General features: G+C 43.8%; 1 protein-coding gene across 1 annotated transcript in view; it reads left to right on the plus strand.

Annotated features, from left to right (window-relative positions):
• IDUA (alpha-L-iduronidase) overlaps nt 1–18,779 on the plus strand; it is a 2,362,715-nt gene that overhangs the window by 571,721 nt on the left and 1,772,215 nt on the right. The gene's annotated exons all lie outside the window — the stretch shown is intronic.

Consider the following 18,779-nt stretch of genomic DNA (forward strand, 5'->3'; position numbering starts at 1 on the left):
CTTGTGGAGGTTGGTTTTGGCGGTGTGTGGGTCCTTGGTGAGGGAGAGGATGAGCTGGGTGTCATCGGCGTAGGAGATGATGTTGAGGTCATGATGGCGGGCCACTTGTGCGAGGGGAGCCATGTAGACGTTGAATAGTGTCGGGCTGAGGGCCACGCATCCGCAAAGGCGCATATTGCCAAACTTGGAATGGAGTCAGTGGAATGAGCAACCAGAAAACTCGGCAAGCAGAAAGCATTCCATAGCTACTATCAGGCTCTTTATAATAGGGTGGAGGCGCCCCGTGCAGACAGAGGCATACTTGGCTCAATGCGAATGGGAACCCATTACAGCCCAACATGCAGAGCTCTTAGAGGCCCCTATCTTGAAGGAGGAGCTACGCTCGGCGTTGCGGACGCTTCCGCTGGGCAAGTCACCTGGGCCAGATGGTATCCCGGTTAGCTTCAATAGACTATTTTTGTCGGTGCTGAGTGAACATTTGCTCAGCCTGTTCTACTCCTTCACACAATACAGGCCTCACCCCTACAGTGGCCTCTGCAAAGTTATCACTCATCCTGAAACCGGACAAGGACTCAGCTCTTTGCTCCTCCTACCTTCCCACTCCCTTGCATAATACATACTATGATTTTGGCCATGAGGATCTGGCGCTACCTGCCTTCCCTGACAGATCCTGATCAGCTGGGCTTTATCCGTAATAGGCAGGGAGCTGTCAATGTCCGGAGGGTGGCACACCTGGTGAAAAAAGTCCATTGACACCAGTGGCTGGCATGCCTTGTTTCCCTAGATACAGAGAAGGCTTTTGACCAGGTTAATTGGGATTTCCTGCATTCGGTCTTAGTTAATGTAGGACTGAGAGGATCTCCAGAATCATGGCCTTTTACGTGGCTCGGGTGGCTACTAGTCGAGTTAATAGTCAGGCCACGGACCCCATCATTATCTGTATGGGCATGAGGCAGGGGTGCCCGCTGTCGCCTCTCCTATTTGCCTTGGAAGTGGAGCCCCTGGCCATCACCATCTGACACAACAAGGACATAGAGGGTATAACGTTTGTGGGTCAATCCCATAAGATTATCCTCTTTGCAGACGCTTTGCTTCTATCAAATTTACGGCCTCCAACAATGCGTCCGGCAGTGGTCTGCAACCTAGTGACATTTGTGACAATCTCAGGCTTCAAGGTGAACATGGGCAAATCCAGCATTCTCAATCTCATGGTCCCGGCCGTGGAGGCTCCAGACCCTAGCCTTGCTCAGAACGTGCTCTGATAAACTCAAATACTTGGGCCTCTAACTCAACCTATACTGTCTACATGGACTAAGACGAACTGGCCTCCCCTCCGTCGTACCATATTTAAGGACCTCCGGAGGTGGAAGCCGTTGCTGATCTCCTTGTTGGGAAAGAACGTTCATGCGTTTATTTGGAATGGGAAGCGCCCCAGAATATCTAATGCCCTCATGATGCAGCCACATAATTGTGGAGGTCTGGCATGTCCTAACCTGTTAGAATATTACTGGGCAGCACATCCGCATTTTATCTCAGCCTGGGTAGCTTGGGGAACTGAAGCCCTTTGGTTCCATATGGACAGAGCTGTCACCTCTAGGCCACTTTGGGATCTTGCGTGGCTACCAAAGCATGCTCGGCATCATAGTGCATTTATAGCCACGCCTACTAAGACAGTCCTCAACAATTGGGACAAATTGGCCCTCGCAAAGGGATTGACCACCTTCCCTTCACCTAACAAACCTTTCTCTCGCAATCTGGATGACCCCCTTTGCTTTTAAAGACTGGACTGATGACTGCCAGACATCCTTTCAACTTTTTTTATAGGAACGGACATTAAAACCTTTGACCAGTGCAAAGTGGAGTTTCATCTCCCTGACATAGGTAAGATACAGTACCTACAGATGTGACATTGGGCGCTGCACCCCACGGTCTATTCAGAGGCTATTCGACAATACAGCTCTTTTGAAAAGATGGTGCGTGCTTATGACGGCTCATGTTGATTCATCGCCAACATATATGCCATGCTGCATCTGCCCACACCAGCCCAATTTCAGTGGGAGGGGAATGACTCAGGAGAGGTAACTTCTAAACAATGGGACACCTTGCTGCGGGACATCCCCAAAACATATTTGTTAGAAATGGAATTACTGGTTGGCTAGGGCATGCACCTAAGCCAGGCAGACACCACCACTCTAGTCAGGGCAAGGGAGTTACATGCTGAAGATAACCCCTGCTCACTCCCTTGGTAGTGTCATATAGTTGCTTCGTTTCTACATACTGTGTTAAGTTAGCATGAGCTTATTAAATGTTTAAACGCCTTTTTTCCTTTTGTTTCATTTTGCACACAACACATAATTATTATTGTAGCTTTCAACCTAGAAGAGCGTTGTGATTTACTTGAGAATAATATGTTATTACTCTGATATCAGCTTTGCTTGGTACACTGTCTGCACAGTGAGTGCTGAAAACCTTCAAGGATAACTCAACACAGTGTTGTTGTGAGGTCTGATCTTCGCACCTTCCTAGCCATAACATAAATGCAGCTGCTGCCAAAATCTAGCTTTACGCGGGTTTGATATTGCTTTGCACAGAACAGATACACACACTTGATGGTGCTTCGCATGCAGAGAGCTGGTGGAAGATGATGTGATCCTCTGCCACTGAGATTTTGAGGTATGGACCCGCCCTGCTAAAACCCAAATGAGACCTTCATAGATATAATATACTATGCTAGTTAGGGAGGGTGAGAAATAGGTATTGTTAATTCCTATTCATTTCAGCATATTAATATGCTGTCACTGTTCACTTTCTATGGACTAGTAACTATGCTGATAACTTTGTTTCTTATAATATGTTTGCTTGTATTATATAAGATACTGCGTTTGAGAACCCTGCATTAGTAAATAAATATTTCAAATGTGCACGTGTCCTCTTTTACTCCACGTTCTGGTTTGAAATGATTATAAAGCGAAAGAGTGTTCATGTGTTCCACGATACCTGAGGTATTCTAAGTTCATGTTCTGGTCTGTCTAAGCATTGGGAGTTTGTTATGACCAATGAGACACTGTAGCTAGTCTGGTAAGGGGATTTTGTGTACTGAGGTGAGTTTTGGGCCATCCTAATTCACTGAGGTTCCATATCTCTATGCACAGTTCTGTAGGAGAACGGAATTCCCGCTACATGGCGCCCAACGGTGTTGGCCCTATATCATGACACTCGAGTAGTATATCATTCAATCCTTAACCCCTTCACTGTCGTTTCCGGAAAACGGTGGTGTCGGAACAAACCTACCTATTTGTGAAATAGGTCTTTTCAAGCTTGAATCTTTCTAAAACGGTTTCCTTGAATTACTACCCAGTTGTGCTACAAAGTTTCTTTGTTTTTCCTATTTCCTATGCCGCCATGGCTGCCGTGGACATTCCGCAGCATAGTCGCATTGCGGTGCGCGATCATTTGCGGACTTACAATGTCCCTGTGAAGGCTTGGCGGTGATCTGGTGGTGAGTGCGGATGCAGCTTACCCATACGAACTGTTTTATTCGTGGGTGACGTTTCCGGCTGTAGACGCTAATTCTGGTGCGTTCCACACGTACACTCCCTTTGTTGTACCGAATGAATATACTCCGTACAGGGCACAGGAAGTTCCTATTGATGTGTGGCAGCATCGAGTTTGGTTTGGTGGAGCCCTACCCCATTCTTTGACCACTCCGAGGTTAGGTCCTTTGTCCATTCCAGGCGCAAATTGGCCTGTTTTGGCTGGATTTACTCCTCATCCTCTACACAGCAATTGTAACCTGGCTGAACTTCGTAGACGACATGTGGTCTCGATTGCCGTGATTAGAGCCTTAGTGCATTATACTGGCTGCAATCTTCCTGGTGGACCCCAGGGGGTGCGACACTTCCAGCCGGACAGGGTGGTTTAAAACTCAGTCCCGTAATGGTCAATGCTGTGATGGGCAAGAAGCCCCAGGATAAGGATGATTTTCCTTTCTGGCTTGCCGAGAAATTTGGCCAGCTGGAGGCTGTATTTCCTAATACGACTCCTGGTGTAAAACACCGGATTGTAACGCTTAGTTTGCCGAAAGATTTGGCCCCTGAACTCGTTGACTGTGAGACCTGGGGTAAGACTTTTGCGGCGGTATATGCCAGGTGCTACGGCACCCCGTCTATGGCAGTCCTGCCTACTGTCCTTAAACATGTTCAAGATGATCACGGACCGGAGTCTGCGGTTGAGTTGGGTATGCGCCTGTGTGGCACCTTTGATGTAGTTTGCGATCTGATCCTTGCTAATGTCAAGGGGGATGCAGTGAACTTTCAGGTGACTAATGCTTTGGCTGCTATTCCCGATGCCGAGAAATCCCGACAGTTAGCGAGGATTATAGTTGCGGCTTATAAAACCGTGGGTCGCAATAGTAAGGATTTTAAGCCTTTTTCTGTTAAAGAGAAGAAGCAACCACAGGGACAAGCTTCGGAAACAGACGTTCAGCCCAAGTCCAAAAAACAAACTTGGCCTAAAAAACAGAAACAGGGTAAGCAACAACAACAACAACAAACACAGGTTTCACGCCCTGTGTCACCGTTGCCTGCGCAAACAGAACGTGTATATGACTTGCGCGATCGCGCGACGATTAAGACTCCTGATCGATTTCAGGCTTCTGATCAACGCTCTCCTCGTTCCTTACAGGACTCATCGGCCTCGACGACCGGTGGTGGAGGGGGCGGCAGGGGTCGGGGTGGTCAACAAGGACGTGGCCAGCCCCACCCAAAAGACGGTGCATGACAGCAGGACGACTCGACTCCGAGGAGACCACAGTTTGTGAAAAAGAAAGTCGCAGCCCTAACAGTGCATCGATATGCCAAAGATTGTGAGAATGCGGCTTCGGAATCTGACGTGGGCTCTGACCTTGCTGGACAGCGCAGCGGAGATTCCCATAGTCAGAGAGGCCCTCCGTCCACTACTGAAGGTGACAGCGACTGACGTTTATGTTGTAATCGAAACAGCTGATACAAGAGTTGCTCCCCCTGATAGACTTTTTGAAATTGTCCTGTTAATAGAAGGTGACATACAGCAATCCATATAAGGGGTATTCTGGGAAAATCTATTGTCTACGTATGACATTTTGCTTTCTGAGGCTGACTGGCCCCCACCTTTTGTTCTTGCAGCTCCGAGAGGGGAGGAGGTAATCCTCCCCAGTTTCACGAACACGGTCTCGAAAGAGCATGCGCTGCACTTTGCAGAAGAGTGGGCTCTAGCGCTGGCGCCGGCTGTGTACCGCAGTCAATGTGGTTGGGATAAATTGTTCCCGTGCCACGAAATACCTTTACGTCTCAGCCGCAGCCTCAACCTCAATATCCCATTCGACGTGAGGCCAAGGCTTCCGTCGCGGCAATCCTTGAACAATTTGAATATCAAGGTGTAATTGAAACATGTGTGTCACCGATGAATAACCCTCTTTTTACTGTAAACAAGCCAGACGGTTCATATCGCTTGGTTTTGGATTACCGGCATTTAAACTCTCATTGCCGTAACTGTGCAGTACAGAATACTCACAGCTCTGCTCTAGTGAATAGTCTTGTGCGTAAGCGGTTTAAGACCACGCTTGACATTTCCAATGGTTTTTATGCCCCTAGACTTGATGGTCTAAGTTCCCAATGGACCTCCTTTACTTGCGGCGGTGTACAAAAACAATATTGGCGTTTGCCTATGGGCTATAAGAATAGTCCAGGGATTTTCACTGCCCGCATAGTCTCTCTTTTGGAGAGAATCGACCCGGATGCTTGTTCATATGTGGATGACATATATCTCACGGACGACGAACTTTGGGAGCATCTGTGTCGTGTCAACGGAATAATTTGTGCCTTTGCAGATATGGGGTACAAGTTTAACTTTGCAAAATCGCACATTGCGGAGTACACAGTGTTGTTTCTGGGCTACGAGCTCAACAATGAAGGAAAAGGTTTGGCACCTCACTTCCTGGAGAAATGCGCTCAGCTGCGCGCTCCGACAACACTGAAAAAATTAGTTTTTACTGGGCTTCTTAAATTTCGGGAGGACATACATTCCGGAATATGCCCAGCGTATCAAGCCTTTGTATGCTTTGATACAACCATCTTTTTCCAAATCATGCTGGCTGCCTGAGCATTCAGCTATTCTGCAATCTTTGCAAGCTGATCTGCTCGCTTCTAAATTCTTACTGACTCGTGATAACCAAACCAACCTGGTGATAAGAGTAATCCCTGGGACGGTAGGTTTCACATACCTAACTTATAATGAAGGAGACACAGTACCTATTGCTTACAAGTCACACTTGTACACTTCGGCTGAAATGCGATTTTCCACTGTGGGGAAAGTTTTAACGGCTGTACAGATGGCAATTCTTAAGGAACGTGCCCTGTCACAGGGAAAACGCATGTTGGTTGTTACCCCGTGTCCTGCCTTGGAGGCAGTTACGGAAGCCAGTGTACCGAATTCTAAAGCTTTGCAACCTCAGTGGATTCAATGGGCTGCATCCTTGACATCCCAGGTTGTCACGTTTATTTTTGACGCCTCATTACGGTCGCAGGAGTACTTACAGTATGAATTCGTTCATCCGGCTCCCTTAGCAATGCGACCTTTGGAGGATTTCCATTGCATCATCTAAACATGCCTACGTTTCCGCATGCGCCATTGTGGTGGGTGCCATGGTGAATGATGAGTTCAAGTCCAGTGTCGTGCACACGCAGACACTAGGGGACTGCACCGCACAATTAGCAGAACTTCGTGCTCTGATGCTTGCATTGGAGTACGCTGATCCTAGTGTGACGACTCTCATTGTAAGGGATTCTTACTACTGTGTCCAGTCTTACAATGAGAACTTGTTCTTTTGGATTCAGAATGACTTTCGTGATTCCAAGGGTAGCACAATAAAACATAAAATGATCTGGGTCCGAGTGGCTGAGCTTAAAGAGCAGTTGCCACTTGTGTTTGTGATTCATACTCTTGGCCATCAGTGTGTGGGAGTTCACGCTGTCGGTAACTCGCTTGCTGATGAAGCGGCAAAATCAGCGGTATCGAAGTATTTAGTTGCAGCAGTTACACGGTCCAAAAGTAAAATAGATCATGACATCTTGGCGGCTGTTGATGCCACTGAGAAGGGAGGTAAATATCCTACAGGGTTCCCTTCAAAGTACACATACCACTTAAGTCCCGATAAGGTTCCTTATGTGAAAATTCCTGACGTTGGGGAGCTTTTGATTCCCAACTTGGATCGCAGGGCTACGTTAATTACAGCGGCTCATGAGGGAGTGGCGTCTGCGCGTGCGGGCGTCTCGGCCACTGTAACTCAGCAACAACAACGTTTCTGGTGGCGAGGATTGTACAAACAGACGCGCAATCATGTCCTTCAATGTGACATTTGCCAGCAGATTAAGCCTTCTACTGCTGCGCGTCTGCCTCAGACACAGTTGTACATATCTAATAAACCACTAGGTTGTGTTTATTTGGATCACTCCGGTCCTTTTTCTTCTGATACTGCATATAAGTACATCCTAGTAGCAGTTGATTCATGCACACGCTTTGTGTGAATGTGGCCCCATCGCAGCGCTGATTCACGGACTGTCATTAGAGATTTGCGTGTCTTTGTAGGGATTTTTGCCTGTGGTACCTTCCATTCGTATCAGGGTCCGGCTTTCGCCTCTAAGGCATATAAGGATGCTATGAATTCGATGGGGGTCCAAGTCAAGTTTTCGTCTCCATACAGACCTGAGGGTAATAGTGTAGTGGAACGAATGAACCGTGACTTAAAGCAATCTTTGACAGCACGAGTTATAGGCACTGGCAGAAACTGGTTGGCCCATCTCAATGGCGTGCAGCGTGCTCTTAATAATCTCCCTAGAAGGTCTCTGGGTGGGCGGACCCCGTACGAAATGCTCTTTGGTATCAAGATGTATGTCCCTCACCTTGACGGTCTAGACTGCGTGGCCCAGGCAATAGTTTTTAACGTAGATGAACATTGCAATGTTTTACAGGATCTACAAAAGACCAGAGACAGTCTTGCAAAGGAACATTTGCCCTCCACATCGGATGATGTGTTGCAGATCCCGGTAGTTGGCTGGCTACCCCAAGTTGGAGAACTGGTTCGGGAGAAGATCGATAACAAGAAAGAATTTGGTCCTTCCTATCGAGCTCCAGTTCCCGTGCTTGGAGTGAAGGGAACAAGAACAGTCATTTTACCACCACTTCCTGGTCGTAAGGAAAACAGGTTCATTTTGATTGACAATGTCAAATTACACAGGGTGGCCGATTCTTCATAGTATGACACCGGCGGTCTCCTGTCCTTCCATTGTGAGAAATTTTGTTTTGGCCACTACAACTAATGCTGCGCTAGAGGTGGCCCTCGAGATGCCTGTGGTTTCCAGTCCTTTACTAAGTACTTTACCTGTTAATAACATTGATGACATAGATTACACCTATCCAGCTGACTTATCGATGCCTGATTTACAGACTCGTTTGGCCACAGACTCAAGATTTTCATTTGACTCTGTTTCAGTGAATTCGAAAAAGCCCTCACGTTTTGCAATTTGTGCCACATTATTTAAAAAACATTTTTTGATACCTCCTTGGACATATATTTGGCTGGTGCTTTTTTCAATTTACCTTTTTATGTCAATTGGTTTTGTGTTTTATTTTTTCCGTCTTATTGATGGACACTATGTCAAGGAGAGAACATGTATTCGGCATCTTAATGGAACTTTGGCCCCGCTTTCCTCTTCGCTTTCAGCACACAGACTGAAGAGAGACTTGACTTTTGTAAACATCACTGCTTGGCCTGTTCTTGATGGGATTGTGTGGGATGCGGTTAAGTTTCAAATCCATGGCCCTACTGAAGTAGTTAATGTCCCTAATGTCCTCAGATTGAACATGGCTGATGTGGTGAAACAAAACATACGTTCTGAGGATTGGGATATCCAAGCCGTAGAAGCGCTGTTCTCTGATTTGAAATACTATGCTGCATTTGATGCTGAGGATTTATACTTAGATTCAGCTAATTATGGTGATTTGTATTGCTTTCAACATTTTGGCAACCATTTTCTTCATAAAACTAGTTCCAGAAGAGTTACTGTAAATTACACACAGTCATAGATATAATATACTATGCTAGTTAGGGAGGGTGAGAAATAGGTATTGTTAATTCCTATTCATTTCAGCATATTAATATGCTGTCACCGTTCGCTTTCTATGGACTAGTAACTATGCTGATAACTTTGTTTCTTATAATATGTTTGCTTGTATTATATAAGATACTGCGTTTGAGAACCCTGCATTAGTAAATAAATATTTCAAATGTGCACGTGTCCTCTTTTACTCCACGTTTTGGTTTGAAATGATTATAAAGCGAAAGAGTGTTCATGTGTTCCACGATATCTGAGATATTCTAAGTTCATGTTCTGGTCTGTCTAAGCATTGGGAGTTTGTTATGACCAATGAGACACTGTAGCTAGTCTGGTAAGGGGATTTTGTGTACTGAGGTGAGTTTTGGACCATCCTAATTCACTGAGGTTCCATATCTCTATGCACAGTTCTGTAGGAGAACGGAATTCCCGCTACAGTAGCTTGGCACGAGCAGTCAGGCTTATCCCAGAGGCAATGTGTAAAGCGTTTGCGCAACACACACACAGCAGCAACACACTAGGCACACCATAAAAGAAACTCCACACAAGGTTATATAAAAATAGCCTTTCTATTATCCAAAACACATTAGAATACTAATCACACGATATACACTGTGCCAACTGGCACTAGTCAATATTTACAGGGGATTATGTACACGTGGGAGGGCCAATCGGGCCACTGTCAGAACCTTTTAAAAAGCACTAGTAACAAGTAGTAAATAACGCAACCAGTCACTACTCGTATAATAACGACCTCAGAAAACACTTCCAGTTACTACTGTTAAAGGAAGGGTGAATGGCCCAGTGATGCTGATACTGGATATTAATCCCTAACATATGTGGAGGAACTTTGCTCAAGGCTCTGGACCTTGACAGCCTTGAAAATACAGTTATGGGTAGGGTGACCAACCTTCCGTAAATTTCACGGACCGTCCGTAATTGGCACCTCATGTCCGTTGTCCGTGATGATCCCTTTTACGGACGTCTTTTGTCCGTAATTTTGGCCATCACAAGGAGCAGCACTGCTCCCCTGTGAGAAGCCTTAGCCCCTTGATGGGGCACCTCGGGCACAAGAGCAGCCCCACCCGCCAATTGAAATTCTGTATGCGGCTGATTGCCACATACAGAATGACAATTTGGCAGTCTGGGGTGTTAAAGCATATGGCAGCCTCCTCCTACCTTAGTGTACAGCAGGGCAATCTTTAAAAAAAAAAAGGTAAAACGCCCATGCTGCAACGTGAAAAAAACTGTTTATTTAAAGAAGCCTGAAAAACAAGTTAAAAAGAAGGGGTTATCGTTCTTTTACTGTCCCATCATTTTAGAGTGAGGTATTTTCAATATTATATTCAACAAAGCCCTGGTTACTGCTTTTTCATTTTAAGCAACTAACACCCATTGACAAAGCCAATAGTCCTGGCTTCTTGTTGGTGTAATGATACTTGCTGTATTATACCTCTGGATGCAATGACAGAAACAACATAATACCAGTCGGGCGGAACACTATGCTAAGTGCAGATTTTTTGCCTAGGTTTAAACAATGCCCTTAATTACATGGAACACATACTTTGAAGAGACCCCCAAGCTTTTTTACACCACTTAAAGCCGTGGAAACAACACCATGTCACAGTCACCTCACGTCCTGGCACTGTGCATCATGCATGACTCATGACTTCTACGTTTTCAGGTTGCCTATGTGAAGGGGCATAGTGAACCCTCCCCCACCCCTTGCTTTAGGAACTACAGCGAGGTGAAGTTCTTGATAGGCCTCTTCTGTCTGCGACTCTTCAGACAAAGGCTCAGCTCATAATGTGAAAAGGTGGGAAAGTAAATAATTAAAGGAATGCGTGAATGGCTGGATGGTTTACTGAAAGGAAAGGATGAATGGATAAATGAAAGGGTGAATGGATAGATAATGAAAGAAAGTATGGATGGATGAGTGAATGAGTGGAAGTATGGATGAGCGAAAAGGTAAATAGATGGATGTATGGGTGGAAGGGTAGATTATGGGCAAGTGAATGGGTGCATGGATGAGTAAGTGAATAGATGGGTGAAAGGGTAAATGGCTGGATGGGTGAGTGAATAGATGGATGGGTGGAAGAGTGGATGGATGACTACGGGTGGATGGGGTGAAAGGGTGGGTAGATGAATGATGGATGAGTGAAAGTGTGGATGAAGGGATGGATGAGTGAAATGATCGATGGAAGGATATATGGTGGATAGGTTTGCAAATGGTTGAATATGTTTGGATATAGATGGGCACACAGATGGAAGGACAGAATGAATGGTGAAAGACTGAATGATGGATGAAAGAATGATTACACCTAGTAGCACACATTATCTTAAGTAGCATTTTCTATACAATGACTTTCACATTAATATGAGTCATTGTCTCTATATAATGTGTGTGTGATGTAACCTACTCCGATACCCTGTCCTACTTACTTGGGATGAGCAACACTATAAAAGAAATTAAATACACATGAGAGACAGTCTATGTGAAGATGAGGGGCACGATTGAAGGGTGGTAGCAAGGCCGGACTGGCCGGACCGGGCATTGGGTGTTTCACTGGGAGGCGGAAAGGGGGGGGGGGAGAGTGGTTTTGTTACTGGGGGCTGGCACTTCAAAGCTCCTTGTATATCCAGTAGTTTTCAATCAACAATAAAAGTGGCCTCACTTAAATTCAGGTGTGGTTCACCATTGTCTGGTGACTAATGTACCTGCTGGAGCGAGATGCAAAGTTTGAATCGTCTAAGGTAGCAAGCTGCGGCCATACTGAAAACCGTGACGTGCACGATTGTCTCAACCTAATATAAACTTATTTTGACTTGTACTTAGGTGGTTGTCTATTTACTTACTTATATACTATTGCGCGACCACCTCTGACGTGTCTGTAAAACGTAACTTTTGTCCCAAAGTTTTGTCCTGAATTTTGACCCTTTGTCCTGAATTTTGTCTCTTTGTCCTGAATTTTTACATTCACCGTCCTGCATTTGCACCAATGCCAGTTGGTCACCCTAGTTATGGGAGGGGTAGTGAGCAGGTGTTCCTCCTTTCCAGTGTTATAGTCGTATCAAAAGGGTAATTCCTTGCTTAAAATCAACACAATAATCCATGTTGGTTTGAGTGAAAGTGATTCTTTTTATTCACCACATTGTTGTGTCCGTTTCACTCATTTGTGATTTTTCATAAATTAAAGTGTGGGGGAAAAATGAACAGCCGACATGTGTTTCCCCCTATGTGACAGGTAGAGCCAGGGCTTTCTGAAGGTTAGTCGTTACAATCCAACACCATAGTATCAGCGAATAGTGTGTGCATTTTCAGATTTGTGATAGAACAATGTATTTAACATCGAATTTTTGTCGTTCGTTAAGGTGAATGAGTCTCCTCGGGTCCTCTGCGCAAATCTGAAAATGCACAGACTATTCGCTGATACTATGATGTTGGATTGTATCAGCTGGATTTCTTCAGCAATACGCAATCGCAATGGATCGCGTTCTTCCTTCCTTGATAAACTTTGCCAAATAAACATTATTGATGCATGTTTACGCTCACTTTTCAATAACTTCCTTAAGCTTGGTGGATATTTTTGGCATGCAGACTGTTCGATAATTGTTATTCACATGACTTGGACTTAAACACTCACCTCCTCTTGGTTCACCCATGCCATTACTCATCATCATGTTGGTTTTTTATGTTTTTTGGCATGTTTGTCACTCATTGTACTGAATTCGCGTTTCTTTCAGATTTCAGAATTAAGCCCCTGACGAAGGGGTTTTGCCCGAAATGCATTGGGCACATGTATACATGCAAATTAATATTCATGCCTTTGAGTGAGAATCACCGTTATGATTGCAAAAACGATTGACACAACTAAGAAAGTTTGGACAACTCAATAAAGCAAATAGAGAAGAACCTATGAAATTGTGAAATATTTATTTACATTGCTTTGAGTGCAAGTTAGAGACGCCCCTCACGACGTGAGGACTGCGCTTTCTTTGATTTTGTCTCATCTTCATACTCCGGAGGATCAACCAACCTGCACCAGTCAACTGTATAATTTGATGCAAAGTTTAAACCTTGGAGTGCGTTCATTTATATCATTGCTGAACCAAGTTAAACAATAACATACCATTGTTACAATTTTGCCTTCTAGCCTTGGGGCCAATTTAAGATAAACTGTAGCTACAATGGGCAGGCAACAGACCTACATCATCAACGTTACTTTATTTGTCAAACATGCTCTGCTGAATTTAATGATTGCCAACAAACCTCCAATTGGTGATCCTGTTAGACCCATACAAGCCAGGTTGATTTTGATGTCAGATACCTTGTTGGAAAATTGGGGAGCACACATGTAGGCCCTCTTTACAAGAGATCTTCAAATGGAGGAGGATGGAAGAGAACTCTCTTTATATCAATGTTATAAGGTAAAGGATGTCTACCACATCTGAGGAAGTCCAAATGTTATGTGATTTGGCCATCATCAACAGAGTAGAAGTCTATGGAACAGTCAACTGTGAAGTACCCTGGAGATCAGCAAGTCAGTGTTTAAAGTCCAAGGTAATAGTACCAGTGACTTATCAACCATCCACAGCAAATATTCTGGGCCAAGGTTTCCTTTTATTAAAGTCCTCAAATTTATATTTCATATAAAACTAGTGTCCATAGCTACTGTAGCAGCATATGTGGTGAGGTTCATTTATAGACAGAACCAGAAATATAATTTGGCGATCAGTTGTAGATACAGTTGAAGACTTGTTAAGAAAGAGTATATAGTTCTGTGACACAGGTGAATACTTCTAAAAAGGATAGGACAGCTGACAAATGTTTTGTCCAAGTGACTTATTCAAAGCTTTTGTATTGCAAAATGGACTTTACTGGTAGAAAAATCAGTTGCAAATTGATGTGTGTCTCAAATGATAGTGGTCCACACCTGTAATATTTGTGCGTTCTTTTGCCTTTCGGTTATATTTGTTAGGTGTCAAGAATGTCTTTCAATATTTTATCATTTTTAACACAGGCTTGTGGTAGATTTAGAGCCTTGATCTCCATTCCAAACGTGGCTATTTCTGGGACAACCTATATTCCTATGACTATCACTATGCTTGGGTTCTTACTGCCTTGCATTTTACTGGATGTGTTTGTAACAAAACCCATTGTTGTCCATTGTAAAGTGTTCTCTAGGGAACACCTGTCAAGGATTCAGAACAAGCAGGTAGATGATCAAAGTCATACCCAAAAGATTGAAATGAATGAAACCTTATCAGGATCAACTCCATCATATCTTCAGCTAATGGGGTCATTCCGACATTGACATGTTTCCAGCAAGACTAAGATTGAGCCTTTGCAAGCGGGCACTGACAACAATGTTTGATGGGTGATACCTTCCCATTGCATGGCTGAACATTTTTGCCTGTGCCTTTCCATGATTTGCACTCCTCGCCAAGTAGGAGCCATATTCCCTCATTCTGATAGCCGTGACATAGCCTTGTCCGTTCTGGTACACCAAACAGTTTCAAACTGTTCAGGCGCTCTCCAATAGTGCTGATACAAATAAATCCCAATCTCCTTTTCAGGCTCAATGCTCAGGTGCTCCATCACAATCTCAAATTACTGAGCCTCATAACCTCGTTCCTGACCACCTAGAGTTTGCTCAGATATCCTGCAAGACCGCATAGTGATTCTATTATGTCCATATGCGTCATCCACCAAGAAGAGTTGCTGTGCAAAGTGGAAGCATTTTTGTTTGTGGTGCATTGGAAAACACCTGAACTCTGTTACGATGCAACAACATCAAATCCTGACATATTCTCTGAACTTGGCTAACAAGGCTTGTAATACACCATCAGGGTCCATCAAGCTGCCATATCCAGGCTCAGAGCACCTGGGAATCCTCATCCACATTTTCAGAAGGGATTGTTCAGTCATAAAAGGACAATTCTGATCCTTCCTTCCAGTTCTGCTTCACCTGTTACTGTGACAGTTAAACACAGTACTCAGATAACAGATTTTGCGCCCTTTTGAGCCTAATCATAAATCAGAACTTACATGACTATTTTATTAATGGTTTGCCCGGTTCTGGAAAAAAAAAGGAGGCATTATGATGCTATTTCGTACCATGTTTACAAATAGCACACAATTAGTGCTCAAATAATACATATGTATATGAATCAGAGCGTGTGAATCACTGCAGAAAAATCTGCACTGATTAATACTGTTACTGCTGATCTAGAGCCATTATCAATAATTGATCAGGGATCGATACTCAAAAAATCACTCCAATTGCCCATACACATTCACCCAGTCTCCCTGATGCGCTGGGGTCAATTTGTTTCATCCATTACGTATTTCTTTTATAAATCTCCTAGGACATTTGTTTAAATAACTAATCTTGACATCAAATCTCCTTCTACTTGGTCGATGGACCAAATAGTTAAATAGTTGATTGTAATGATAAATACTAACTCACTAACCATTTATCAAAACATAATCACAGACTCTCAGTAAGGTTAATGAATGAGTTTTTTTTATATCAGATTTTAAGGTACATGCTCGTCATCATCAGGTCATCATTACAAACATCGAACCTCGCGACTCGAGAAACAATGAAATTTATACAGACTCATTCTGCAACAACATTATGCAATGAAGGAGTGGATAGAGTAAGAGACAAAGGATTCAGCAAAATAATTATGCCAAACAAATATTACCTAACGGAGGGATAGATGAAGAGACAACAGATTCATCTAAAATAGTGCATATCAATATTGTTGATGGAGTGGATAGGTGGAGAGACAAAAGATTCATAAATAAGTTCATTAATACTGAGATTCTGAGAACTACATATTCTAGATACAAACCTAGCGGTCTGTAGGGAATACCACCACCTGGAACCAGGAGATGAAGGAGGTTCCCCTAAGGTAATCGGGAAATGCAAGATTTTTGGTCAGGAACAGTACAGGATGGGAACAGTTTGGCCTCTCTGCAAACCCACGGACAGCGATGCATCTCCTCTCTTCTCTCCTGTCAGCCTAAGCTTTCTCTCTACCTACGACACGCCCCTAAAGGTACCCTAATTATAGTCTAAATTGACATGTCCATCCCTCAAATGTTGCATTTTACTTTCTAACTCTCACAGGGATTGGTGGGCTGGGGAGGTGGCATTGTCACACCACCATGAGTTCACATTTATTCAACAACTTGATTGTGTAAGAAGATTCCCATGGTCCAAATGTCAGTTTATTTGTGCGTTCCAATATAAGATACTGTTTTGTACATTCTTCTTTCATCAGTCAATATTTACACTGAGCACATCCCCGGTGTCATGCTTGAGTACAACAATTGGCAGTCATCTGACGCTCTGGGCTTCACTCCTTCATGTCATCTGCAATGCTCAGCACATCTTGCTTGTCTCATGTTAGAGCAGATTCGCTCGGAGAAAACTTCCCCCTCCCAGTTATGTCAACCTTTAAAAATGGAAGCTTCATTCAGCACACTAAAGTAAATTTAAACTAACAATTATTAGAACATTGGAATGTTGTGAGCTCCATTGCAGACAATGGAGTGCTCCCTGCTTCTACGGGCCGGTAAAGGCCCGCAGAGCAACATTCCAATGTTCTACAAAGGCTTCTCGAAGCTCGAGGGGATTTATATCCCCTCGAACTTCGAGAACCCTTTGTTTAATTTGTTAGAACATTCTGCCCTCTAGTGGCAGAATTTTCTAATAGCCTTATAGCCCTTCGTAGCAGGGCTATACCGGCTATTAAAGACCCGCTGTCTCGTTAAAGTCCCTCGCCTTCGGCTCCGGCCTTTAACGATTCAGCGGGCCTTTAATAGCCGGTATAGCCCGCTACGGCGGGCTATAAGGCTATAATAATGATCAGAGTCAGAAAGACGTTACTTGAATGGCAGTGGGTGGCGTTGGTTGAGAAGTTACCCCGAAAATGCTGTGATTTGACTGGGGCTTCTTGATGAGGAAAAATGGGAGAAACAAGCAGTTGCAAAGCCAATTGGTGTAGCGTTGACCTCCAGCATTCTGGCTTTGACAATTCTGGTTTTGTTCTGTCATAATTTGCGCAAAACCTTATTGTTGGGGAAGTAGCCGGGCCAAAAAGAAAAAAAAAAGAAATTGGCAAAATATTTCTTGGTGTAAAAAAAAAAATGCATGCATTACCACAGTAGTCCCTGATGCCAAAAAGGACTATTCTTTGTGTTTATTTGTTCCTTGTGAAAGCTATGCCTGGCTAATGAGTCCCCATCAGGGCGAGTTTTGTCCTGGGTTGCCTTTGTTTTGTTTCAACCTCCCCTCCTTTTAGTCCTTTTTGAAACCCCAAATGTGATTAAGGGACCTGGAAAGTTTTGTGTTGGTGTTCTGCTTTTGAAATGTCAGCTCCGCATCGTGAGAGACGATACCCATCACTAAGACTTCCTTAATTCTGATTGCAGCACGAGGAGAAACGTATTTGTTTCCCAGGTGACCAGTGCCGCTCCCTCTTGCCTGATCTTAGCACAAGGTGCTACACTAATTTGACAGAGTGACCAGTGCCCCTTATCTCTACTCTCGGGTGACCAGTCCCCTATATTAATTTACCTGTTTTTTGGCGCTCGATTCCACTAATGCTGATTACAGCACATGGGTAACTTATGTGAATTTCCTGGGGATCAGGGCCCCTCCCTCTTGCCAGATCTTAGCACAAGGTTGCTATACTTATATGGCAGGGTGCCCAGTGCCCTTATCAATATGTTAGGGTGACCAGTGCCCTACATTTACCTATCTGATTTCAAATGCTTGGTACTTTTGAGACCAGACAACAATTGTTCGCTACACTTGATGTATTCCTTGCCGGAGTCCGCCTGACCCATGACAGGGTCACTAATCCTTGACCATCAACATCAAGACTATCTATTTTAAAACCTTCGGCCAAAATTATTTGCCTTGTCCTGAAGAGACCCGGTAACGCAAGAGGGTCAAAACTTCGTCGACTATAAAAAGGGAGAGTCCTAGGACACCATAAAAAATTCCTATTGAGGGACCTCCCCGTTTATTCCAATAACCAACTGCTTCTTTTTGTTAATCACGGTATAATATGTCACTGTTGGTTTTGGTCACTACCCTGGGGCACAAAAGTCACTTGGATCACTTTTTATCCTGTATATAGTGTGAATAAACAGTAATTGCTTTAACTTTTTTTTCTTATGATTGTTGTTTGCAAAATAAAAGTTACACCCATGTTCAGCTGAAGTGGGCATGAGAGAAATGTATTTGTTTGTGGGCTCCAATTTTAAAACTTTGATTGATTTTATATTGATCTAGTATAGTAACAGAGTTAGAAGGACATTATTCTCCATTCTAACTATAAACTCTAATTTTGGAAACAGGATGTAACACACCTTGCCTTATTTTTCACATCTGTTGTTCAAATGAGTTCCTTGTGAACATTGTCTGTTGGCTGACTAGCTATGCCCAGTTCACAGGGACATATGGTTTGCACTTGTTCTTTGTGTAAATAAACTGCTTTTGAAATGGGCACTTCTCCTTTTCAACTACCTTCATGAAAGAAGTCTCCTACAGCAGGTATGACTCCGAAGCTGATTGTCCACAACACAATTCATGGGAGTGACCAAAGTTC

The sequence above is a fragment of the Lissotriton vulgaris genome, chromosome 3_1 (assembly GCF_964263255.1).
Source record: "Lissotriton vulgaris chromosome 3_1, aLisVul1.2, whole genome shotgun sequence".
NCBI lineage: Eukaryota > Metazoa > Chordata > Amphibia > Caudata > Salamandridae > Lissotriton > Lissotriton vulgaris.